At 40.4% G+C, this 12,309-nt stretch overlaps 1 protein-coding gene across 4 annotated transcripts in view; it reads right to left on the bottom strand.

The window, feature by feature from the left end:
* The window catches only part of BBS4 (Bardet-Biedl syndrome 4), a 60,148-nt gene that overhangs the window by 36,574 nt on the left and 11,265 nt on the right, over positions 1-12,309 (bottom strand). The window lies entirely within an intron of this gene.

Below are 12,309 nucleotides of genomic sequence, written 5' to 3'. Positions count from 1 at the left end.
GTGCAGGTACTGTCTTGATAAACATCTTAAACAACAGAAAACAGGGTTCGAGAGCAGAGAACTGGTCTGACCTCAAATTTACCAGGGTGGGGTTTTTTCCCCACCCAAATAAGCCTGAGGGTACAGCACGAGACCAGGGCATATTTCAGTCCTTATCTCAGCCGCCTAAGACAGACACTTCAAGAGCAGCCGTTTATAGACCTCCCTCCAGGAATGCATTCCTTCCCCAGGGTATTAATTATTAATATTCCTTGCTAGGAAAAGAATTTAGCAATATCTTCCCTACTTGCACATCTGTTTATAGGCTCTCTGCAAGAGAAAAATATGGCTCTATTTTGCCTGACCCCACAGGCAGTCAAACCTTATGGCTGTCTTCCCTTGCTCCCTAAAATCGCTGTTACTCTGTTCTTTTTCAAGGTGCGCTGATTTCATATTGTTCAAACACACATGTTTTACAATCAATTTGTACAGTTAACACAATTATCATAGTGGCCTTGAGGTGATGTACATCCTCAGCTTACAAAGATAACCAGATTAAGAGATTAAAGTAAGAGAGGCGTAAGAAATTATAAGAGTATTATTTGGGAACTGATAAATGTCCAAGAAAACTTCACAATTTATGTTCCTCTGCCGCAGCTCCAGCCATCCCTCTGTTTAGGGTCCCTGACTTCCTGCAACAGAAATATATATATAAGATACTGAATATCATATCTGGCCAGGTACAGTGGTTCACACCTGTAATCCCAGCACTTTGGGAGGCCAAGGTGGGTGGATCACAAAGTCAGGAGATAGAGACCATCCTGGCTAACATGGTGAAACCCCGTCTCTACTAAAAATACAAAAAATTAGCTGGGCATGGTGGCACGCATCTGTAGTCCCAGCTACTCAGGTGGCTGAGGCAGGAGAATTGATTGAAACTGGGAGAAGGAGGTTACAGTGAGCCGAGGTCACACTGCACTCCAGCCTGGTGACAGAGTGAGACTCCATTTCAAAAAAAAAAAAAAAAAATCACATCTGATGATGAGACTACCAAAAATATTTTAAATAGTTAAACACAATCTTCAGAAATGGCTCAAACGAGAACATTATGCTGTTGCCCAGAAATGAGGAGTCAACAATGAAAACAATCTAGTTGAGCCATTGAAAATTGCTCACGATACAGAAACTATAAAATGAGTTACCTGCCCACTGAAATCAGAAGTTTAAAATATGGTCAAATTCATTAAGAAATTACTCTTCTGTGGTAACAAGGAGTAGAAAGATCCAAATTAACCTCAGAATAGTGAAGATCTCAAGGAAGGAAGAGGGAAGAACAGAATTATGAAAAGATAGAAAGGAGACTTCAATCTTTAATGCTTATTTCTCAAAAAAAAAAAAAAGCTTTAAAGTAAACATGACTAAATGTTTCTTATTAAGTCTAGCCAGTGAGTACATGTGTGTTTATATTATTTTTTGTTAACTTTAATATGTTGGAGACAGTCCTTGATTTTTAAAAATGGAAAAGAGGCCTGACATGGTGGCTCACGCCTATAATCCCAGCACTTTGGGAGACCGATGAGGTGTAGATCATTTGAGTCCAGGAGTTTGAGGTCAGCCTGGGCAACATGGTAAAACCCCATCTCTACAAAAAAATACAAAAATTATCAGGGTGTGGTGGCGCATGCCTGTCATCCCAGCTACTAGGGAGGCTGAGGCACCAGAGTCACGTGAACCTGGGGGGTGGAGGTTGCAGTGAGCTGAGATCATGACACTGTACTCCAGCCTGGGCCACGGAGCAACGTTCTGTCTCCAAAAAAAAAAAAAAAAGAAAAGAAAAGAAAAGGCCGGGCGCGGTGGCTCACGCCTGTAATCCCAGCACTTTGGGAGGCCGAGACGGGCGGATCACGAGGTCAGGAGATCCAGACCATCCTGGCTAACACGGTGAAATCCCGTCTCTACTAAAAATACGAAAATTAACCGGGCGCGGTGGCGGGTGCCTGTAGTCCCAGCTACATGGGAGGCTGAGGCAGGAGAATGGCGTGAACCCGGGAGGTGGAGCTTGCAGTGAGTGGAGATCGCGCCACTGCACTCCAACCTGGGCGACAGAGAGAGACTTCGTCTTAAAAAAAAAAAAAAAGGAGGCCAAGGCGGGTGGATCACGAGGTCAGGAGATCGAGACCATACTGGCTAACATGGTGAAACCCCGTCTCTACTAAAAATACAAAAAAAATTAGCCCGGCGTGGTGGCAGGCGCCTGTAGTCCCAGCTACTCGGGAGGCTGAGGCAGGAGAATGGTGTGAACCCGGGAGGGGGAGCTTGCAGTGAGCTGAGATGCGCCACTGCACTCCAGTCTGGGCAACAGAGTGAGACTCCATCTCAAAATAAATAAATAAATAAAATAAAATAAAATAAAGGAAAAGAAAGGGAAGAGCATGGGGAAGACAGGAAAATGACTGTAACCCATTTCTTCATGTTCTGGAACCTAAGGAGAAACAACCTAAAGAAAAATCAAAAAACTTCTACGTCCATAATATGACAGGCAGGGAAAAAAAGCTTACTGTGACTCAGAGTTAATGTTGACTGAACACAAAAATTAAAAGGTATAACCAGGCACGTTGGCTCACAACTGTAATCCCAGCACTTTGGGAGGCTGAGGCAGGAGGGTCAGTTGAGCCCAGAAATTTGATACCAGCCTGGGCTATATAATATAGCAGGACCCCCATTTCAATAAAAAATTTAAATTAAAAAAAAATAAAAAAGAAGTAATGCTGCTCATTGCTATCCAAGAATAGGGATTATCAATGGAATTTGTAAGAAGAAATTATAACACAAAGTATGGATATGACCTTACAGGCCAGGAACAAGAAAAAAAGTAAAATTTTAAGCAACTGACTCTTCACTTTCTGACTACACACATTCTCTTAGTAGAACCGTCCTTCTAGTCATCAGGGCCTATTTGAAATTCTAAGACTTTTGTTTCCTTTCTTCTCTTCCCCTAGGCCTCACCAATAACCAGACCTCGGCCATTCACATTCTACTTAACCACTTCCAGAATCAAATTTACTTTGAAAAAGCCACACGAGTCACCAAGCTTAAAGACGTGTGAGTGTGTTAAGTGCATAAAGCGTACTGTCATAAACAGTTCTAGGGTCCAGGCGCGGTGACTCACACCTGTAATCCTAGCGTTTTGGGAGGTCCAGGAAGGTGGATCATGAGGTCAGGAAATCGAGACAATCCTGGCTAACACAATGAAACCAAGTCTCTACTAAAAATACAAAAAATTAGCCAGGCGTGGTGGCATGCACCTATAATCCCAGCTACTCGACAGGCTAAGGCAGGAGAATCGCTTGAACCCAGGAGGCGGGGGTTGCAGTGAGCCGAGATCATGCCACTGCAGTCCAACCTGGGCGACAGAGCAAGACTCCTCAAAAATAAGTAAATAAATAAATATTCTGGGACAAGTGGTTTACTGAGTAATCTTGGACCAAGTCTCAACTGCATGACCTAGTCCTCTGTCACCTACCTACTAAAGGGAAAGAGTAAAAGAGAATGAGGCACTGAACCCTTTTGAGTTTATACTAAGTATTGCAAACCTCAGATACTTAGTATAATATCACTTAGTAGTCTAAAAGAAAATTTATAAAATGTTAATTTTCAAGTCTTAGCTGTTATTAAAATTTCACAATAAAAGACAAGTCAGGGCTAGCCACAGTGGCTCATGCCTGTAACTCCAGCACATTGGGAGGCCCGGGTAGACGGATCACTTGAGTCCAGGAGTTCGAGGCCAGCCTGGACAAACCCCATTTCTACAAAAAATACAAAAAAATTAGCCAGGAGTAGTGGCACAACCTTGTATTCCCAGCTACTCGGGAGGCCGAGTTGGGAGGATTGCTTGAGCCTAGAAGGCAGAGGTTGCAATGAACCATGATCGTGCACTTGCACTCCAACCTGGGTGACAGAGTGAGACCCAGTCTCAAAAAAACAAACAACAAAAAAGGACAAGCCACATTTTGTGTTTCCTGAATGAAAGCTGGAGAAAAAAGTGTTCAATTTGGAAGGCAGCTCAAGAGCCCAAAGGCTCATTAAATGGAACTCTAGGGATTAGAAAAAGGAAAATCCACCAAATCCAGTGCTGAAGGTCATTTCACGCTCCTGGAGATGTAGCTGTCCAAAAGCTAAAAGAATTTTAGTCCCATCAAAGATTTTAGAGAACATTTCAGTGTATATAACTGTCCTATTACCAAATGTATGACCTGGGAAATTTATAGTTTCCTCATCTGTAAAACCAAGATGCATTCATTCAACCAATATTCACTAGGTACCTACCACATTCCAGGCACTGTTCTAGGCACTGGGAATACAGCAGTGAACAAAACTGACTCCCTGATTTCATGGAGCTTATAATTGAGAGAAGGGGCTGCTACCACACAGGATAGATAATAAAGTATGTTATACTTATGAGTGATATTTTTCTATAAAGAAACATAAAGGAGGAAAGAGAAACAGTGCCGGGTGGGGGGGTTTTACTTTTAAATACAAGGGTCAGGAAATAAAATACTGATCTTATAGAGTTGTGAGGATCGAATTATCTAATATATAAAGAAGTTCAAATACTGCCTGGTACATAGTAAGCCTTAAAGAAATGTTACCTATTATTGTTGCTGGGTTTTTTGCGTGTTTTTTTGTTTTTTGTGTGTGTTTTTTTTTTTTTAGATGCAGTTCTGTCATAAAGGTCAGAGTGCAGGGGCGCGATCTTAGCTCACTGCAATCCCCACCTCCCAGATTCAAATGATTCTTATGATTCAGCCTACTGAGTAGCTGGGATTACAGGCACACGCCACAGTACTCAGCTAATTTTTGTATTTTTTATAGAAATGGGGTTTTCCCATGTTGGCCAGCCTGGTCTTGAACTCCTGACCTCAAGTGATCCAGCTGCCTCAGTCTCCCAAAGTGCTGGGATTACAGATGTGGGCCACTGTGCTGGGCCTGTTGCTGTTATTTTTATTACCATTATTATCTACTTATTGTCAAAGATGAAGGAATTCTGGATACCTCAGAAATTCCTAGAGTCTATGAATCCTGAATTTACAATTAGAATTTTACCTGCAAATGTATAAGTTGAATTTCTGGTATTCCAAATCATTGCTCACTCCAACTCCCCCTAAAAATGGGAATACTGGTTCTTATATGCTTTCGCAGGTATTATAAGAACTACTAGTTGAAAGATCCTCCAAAAAATATAAGTATGTAAATGCAGAGCAGAATCTCCCCTATTTTGCAATAAAGCAGAGTGATCATCTCCAATGCTACATTTCAGGAGCCTATGTTACCACAAGGTCAGGTAACAGCTGACAGGTGCCAGCTGATGAGATGAAGACAAGGTAATGGCTTTTAGTGAGTTATAAAAAAGACCTCATTCATATCCCAGCTCCCACACTACCCCTCCACCATCACCAAGACAGTGGGGGCAGAAGGCTGGCAACCTAGCAACAATACTTTCTTGCCACTTCTCTTGCCCCATTCTACTCTTTTGTAACATCTCTTCCCCTTCTTTCTCCCTTTAAGGATGCACCTGACATATTTTAAACAATTCCAGAAGTGAATAAACATGACACCTAAAGAATTCTCCCCTATAATTTGCCCTAGGTGCTAAATTCTCTTTGAAGAATTTCAAATTCTGCTTAGGCTCAAAAATCAAACCTTTACATGACACTTTGATTAACGCTAGGGGTAGTATGCTAGCTATGTAAGTGCTAAGCAGAAAACTATTATGGTTCAGACTTTTACTTGAAAAATTTACTAAATAACTAAGGCTTTTGTAAATACATTGTAAGTAACGCCTTCTTTAAAGAATAATACTCATCAAAGAAAGGATTTCTTCCAGGACTAGCAGACATGTAGCACATAAAAGTTTTCACATGTAGAATTTCAATCTCGATTCAATACCAGCCTTCTATGGGACCTAGGGCAAGTTATTTCACTTCTCTGGGCCTCCATTTATCCCCGCTATAATTTTCACCCAAAAATCCAAAGAATCTGAAAATGGTCATTCAATAAATGTTCATTTCCTCATGCCAAACAGGAATTATAACACTTTTCTACCTCAATAGGATATCTGGGGCATCAAAAGAGAGAACAAATCTTGAAAAGAATATAAATGTAAGACATTTTCATTACTATCATTTTGAGCCCTGTATCAGTCAGAGCCTAAGAAAAAAACACTTGAGGACTTGAAACACAAGGACTTTAATGCAGAGAACAGGCAATGGAAGAAACGAGAGGCCCAACAGGGAATGGTGAGACAAATCAGAAGTCTGCATGAGCAAAAAGCCACTACTACTCTGAGGCCTGAAGGTCAGGGAGGGAAGCCCTGGCTTCTCCTTCCTCTTGCCTTCTAATCTCCTGCCAGTTCCTCCACTTGCTAATCCTGCCAGAAACTGCTGACACAGAAGCCTAGGAAGAAAAGGAGCCTGCAAGAGTCAGTTCCTCACTATACCAAAAAGAGAAGAGAAGGCAAGGAATGCATCTGAGGGCAAACAGGACCAGGATCAAGAGGAACATCTACTCTGTTCAGGGACATAAATGATTAAGGAAGAGGAAGAGACTGGGCTGAATCAGTATTGACTCAACAGTATATGCTAGAAGCTGCCCTTTAAGTTTTAAATTTTATTGCTGCTATCCAGTTTGTTTGCTTCTCATTAGCTTAACAGGAAATGAGGAAGAAAAAAAGTCATATAAAAGATTAGCTAATTCTGGTTTTATGTTATAGCTTAGATTATTTAAAATTATTTTACTTCCTCAAAACTTAACAATTATTTCCTTGTTAAGGGGGTGTATGTGCGTATATGTATCTCAAAGTGTTTTCTCTCCTATTATTCCAATGAATATTCATATAAGGCCAGTGAGTTATGCAATTCAGAGAATATTCCCACCTTACAAAAGAGGAAATTAAGGCCCTAAAGGTTAAGTAAATTGTCCACATTCAACAAGTAGTTAAGGGAAGAGGCAGGACTATAACCCAGGTCTCCAAGGTTACCCATTAAACTACAACAAGTTTCTGCCCAAGCATAAAGGATTTTCTAATATTAAAATGTAAATGTTTGGGCTGTCAATTAGACATAACTGAGCAACACAACATTAATGATTTTAAAGCGGCCAGACGCGGTGGCTCATGCCTGTCATCCCAGCACTTTGGGAGGCCTAGGCGGGCAGATCACGAGGTCAGGAGATCGAGACCATCCTAGCCAACATGGTGAAACCCCATCTCTACTAAAAATACAAAAAAAAAAAAAAAAAAAAAAATTAGCTGGGCCTGGCAGCACACACCTGTAGTCCCAGCTACCTGGGAGGCTGAGACAGGTGAATTGCTTGAATCCAGGAGGCAGACGTTGAGATAAGCGGAGATTGTGCCACTGGGCTCCAGCCTGGTGACAGAGCAAGACTCCATCTCAGAAAAATAACAATGATTTAAAAATGATTTTAAAGCTTTTCTATTTTTTTTTTAAAAGCAGTGCTTCAATTTTTTTTTTTTTTTTTTTTTTTTTTTTTTGAGAGGGAGTCTCGCTGTGACGCCCAGGCTGGACTGCTGTGGCCCAATCTCCGCTCACTGCAAGCTCCGCCTCCCGGGTTCACGCCATTTCTTGACTCAGCCTCCTGAGTAGCTGGACTACAGGCGCCCGCCACCACGCCCAGCTAATTTTTTGTATTTTTAGTGGAGACGGGGTTTCACTGTTAGCCAGGATGGTTCCGATCTCCTGACCTCATGATCCACCCGCCTCGGCCTCCCAAAGTGCTGGGATTACAGGCGTGAGCCACCGCGCACGGCCAGTAGTACTTTCAATATACCAAAGTAGGAAGACTTTCAAATGATTTTTAAAAATAACTAGTTGGTCGGCGGGGCGCGGTGGCTCACGCTTGTAATCCTGGCACTTTGGGAGGCCAAGGTGGGCGGATCACGAGGTCAGGAGATCGAGACCATCCTGGCTAACACGGAGAAACCCCATCTCTACTAAAAATACAAAAAAAAAAATTAGCTGGTCGTGGTGGCAGGGGCCTGTAGTCCCAGCTATACTCGGGAGGCTGAGGCAGGAGAATGGCGTGAACCCAGGAGGCGGAGCTTGCAGTGAGCCGAGATCGCGCCACAGCACTCCAGCCTGGGCGACAGAGCGAGACTCTGCCTCAAAAAAATAAAAATTTAAAAAAAAATTAAAATAAAATAAACTAGTTGGTTTTCTTAAAAATACATACTTACAGGAAAACAAAATTCAAAGGGCACATAGGATACTAAACAAAAGACCCACTCCATTCCTATCCCTCACCAGAGGGGAAGAATTTCTTGAGTATTTTCAAGGAATTTCTATGCGCATATAAGCATATGAGCAAGTGTGTGTGTGTGTTCGTACACCTTTATTTTACACATGGGGATTCTATTAACCACATTTCGAAAACTGCTTGCTAATATTTACTGAACCTAAATATATCCTTGGTGACCCTGAAAATCCTACTCCTAAGTATGTATGTGTACACGACTCTTCATGGTGGCATTATTCATAATACATCAAAATAAAAATATCTCAAATGTTCATCAAGTATAAAATGAATAGACTTAGGTAGAGCCCCATAATGGAATATACACAACAAGGAAGAAAACAACCAACCACTACCACATGCAACAACATAGATGAATCTCACAAACGTAATTCTGAACAAAGAAGCCAGACATTAAAAAGTACATACTGCATGATTCCATTTACATTAAATTCAAAAGCAGGCAAAACTGATCTAGAAGACAGAAGTTAAATACAAGTTACTACCTTTGGGAGGGGTGGTTAATGACTGGGAGGGAATAAGGAGGCAGCCTGGAGGGCACTGATAATATTCTATACCTTAATCTAGATGGAGATTACATGCATATGTTTACTTTGTAAAAATTCACTGCACAGTACAATTATGATTTATGTATGTACTTTTCTGCATATGTATTTCAATAGAAAGGTATCCAAAATTACTGATTGAGCCAAATTAGACATTTTCTAAAACCAAAAAATTAGTTTCTGTGATATTAATGCAGAAGAGGGAGGGGACACACAACTCAGCCTGGGGTAAGGATCAAGATTTCCCAGACAAGACACAGAAGGCATTCATCACAAAATAAAAATAATAGTAAATCGGCCTTCATCAAAATTAAAACTTCTGATCATCGAAAGACACCTTAACAAAATGAAGGTAGGCTGGGGGGAAATATTGACCACACATATAACAGACAAAGGACTTACATTCAGCGTATATAAAGAAGTCTCACAAATCAATAAGGAAAAAAGAAATTTAAAAATAGGCAAAAAACTTGAGCAGGCACTACACAAAAGATATGACCAATAAGTATATGAAAAGGTGTTCAACATCACTAGTCATTAGGGTAATGCAAATTAATATCACAATAAAACACAATACAAACCACCAGCAAGTCTAATATGAAAAAGACTGATAGTAATAAACGTTGGCAAGAAAGTAGGCAAATAGAATCCTCACACGTTGCTGGTGGTACGATAAAATTGTACAACCACTTTGAAAAATACTTTGGCAATTTATTAACTTAAAACGAACAGTTCACATATGACCCAGCAATTCCACTCCCTAGGCACTTATTCAAGTGAAAACACATGCCACATACACATACAAAAAAAGACCAGTAAATAAATGTTCAGGCCGGGCGCGGTGGCTCATGCCTGTAATCCCAGCACTTTGGGAGGCCGAGGCGGGCGGATCATGAGGTCAGGAATTCGAGACCAGCCTGGCCAATGTGGTGAAACCCTGTCTCTACGAAAAATACAAAAATTAGCCGGGCATGGTGGCACATGCCTGTAGTCGCAGCTACTCAGGAGGTTGAAGCTGAAGAATCGATTGAACCCGGGAGACGGAGGTTGCAGTGAGCTAAGATTGCACCACTGCACTCCAGCCTGGGCAACAAAGCAAGACTCCATCAATAAATAAATAAATAAATAAATACTCATAGAAACTTTCACAGTACTCAAAAACTAGAAACGCTGCAAATGTTCATTAACAGGAGAATGGACAAACAGTGGTATATGCATGCAACTGAATATTAGACAGCATTTTTAAATAAAAGAACTACTGATACATATAACGACATGGATGAGTCTCCAAAACAACATGTTGTATAAAAGTTGCCAAAAGCTAAACAGTAGATACTGTATGGCTCCCTTTGTGTGAAGTTCAAGCACCACTTATAGGACAGTTCAAAATCAATTTATAGGGGCAGAAATCAGAATGATGGTTGCATCTGGGGAAGTGAAGCAGAAGACTTACTGGAAAAAGCCATGAGGAAACTTTCCAGGTGATAAAAATGTTTAATTTGATCTCATGATTACAGGAATATAAATATGTACATGAGTATACATATCTGTCAAAATCCAAGTGTGTACTTCAGATTTAAAGATTTACTAGCATTGAAATAGGGAAAAATTAGATATATACTACCTTCCATTTAAATTAGAAGTTAACATTGTTCCTCAAAAATTAAACAGAATTGGGCTAGGCGAGGTGGCTCACACCTGTAATGCCAGCACTTTGGGAGGCTGAGGCTAGTGGATCATGAGGTCAGGAGTTCGAGACCAGTCTGACCAACACAGTGAGACCCCGTCTCTACTAAAAATACAAAAAATTAGCCAGGTGTGGTGGTGAGTGCCTGTAATACCAGCTACTCGGGAAGCTGAGGCAAGAGAATCACTTGAACTCGGGAGGCAGAGGTTGCAGTGAGAGAAAAAAAAAACAATGCCTAGCTCATCAATTTAATCAGTAGAGTGGTAGAGCAAAAGCCAGATTACAATAGACAAATAGACTCAGAGGTGAGGATACCAAGACAAGTAAGATAAACTATTCTTTCAGAAAGCTAATCAATGAAAGTCATTCACTATCACAGTAGAAATAGTGAGATTCGGTAACTACTTATCAAAGACTCTGTGACAGTGGTTTCAGGTAGACTTCAGGGTAAATTAGATAACAACTAAATTACCTTGTAACTCTACAATTCTGTATACACAAGGACCAAAATTAGCAAAAGGAAAAGATTAATGAACTCAAGAGCATGTATAGCATCTACAAAATCACTTATGAGAACCAAATATATACACAGTAATTAGTCTGTAGAATACATTATTATATAGAGTACAGGAAATGACATATTTCTAGAACATCTACAAAGTTCCTACTTTCTACAACCTTTAAATTCGTTAGGAATTACTGACATATAAAGACTCTAAGGAAAACAAACCCAATGCCCATCAACAGACAGATAAACAAAATGGGATATATACATACACTAGAATATTATTCAGCCTTAAAAAGGAATGAAATTCTGATACATGCTACAACATGAATGAACCCTGAAAATGCTGAGTCAAATTAGCCAGACAGAAAAGGGCAAATATTGTATGATTCACCTTATATGAAAAACCTAGAATAGTCAAATTCATAGATACAGAAAATAGAATGGAGATTACCAGGATCTGGGGAGGCAAGAGGATGTGGAGATTTATTGCTTACTGGGTACAGTGCTTCTCTTTGGAATGATGAAACACTTCTAGAAATGGACAGTGGTGACGGTTACACAACTTTGTAAATGTACTTAATGCCACTGACTTACACACTTAAAAATGGTAAATTTCATGTATATTTTACCATAATAAATTATTCTATTAAAAATTACTCTAAAACCAGATGTCAAACTGAGATCAAGCTTCTCACATAGTGAGTGTATCATCTCAGGTTGTTGACAAAACTCATCCTCAGCTATGGCCACCCCAAAATGGGTAGAGTTTTCAATGAAGACTCCTTTAAGGAAGGAAATAGACTTAAGCAGTAAATCAGTTCACTCATCTCAGTGATGGCTAAGATCTTCAACTGAAAGCCAGAAAAAAGTCACCTAAGGTCACATCATGGAGCAAAAGGAAGAGGACTTCAGTAGCCTCATGTAGGATATTATTATCTCAGACCATCAAGTCGTTCTGATCAACAATTTCATTGCCTGTTCTTGAAAAAGTCCTGATATATTTGGACAAAAATACCAAATAGAAATCTGTTTACCCCTTCCACAGTTGGCAGTCATCACCCTCAAAACTAAAGAGTCAAACTAGGATATGGACCTCTCAAGCTGAGGAGGAAAGGGGGAGGGGGAGGGACAACATCCATTCTCAGTCAAAATGCCTCCAGTTGCTACTTGTTCAAATCAAGTCTCTCAGCTTGCTAACCCAACTGCTGTGTGAATTCTTTACACACTTACCAACTACCTGCCTTCTATTTCCAAGTATTATA

Source organism: Macaca fascicularis, chromosome 7 (genome assembly GCF_037993035.2).
Source record: "Macaca fascicularis isolate 582-1 chromosome 7, T2T-MFA8v1.1".
Taxonomy (NCBI): Eukaryota; Metazoa; Chordata; class Mammalia; order Primates; family Cercopithecidae; genus Macaca; species Macaca fascicularis.
This window is presented reverse-complemented; position numbering and strand designations above follow the sequence as displayed.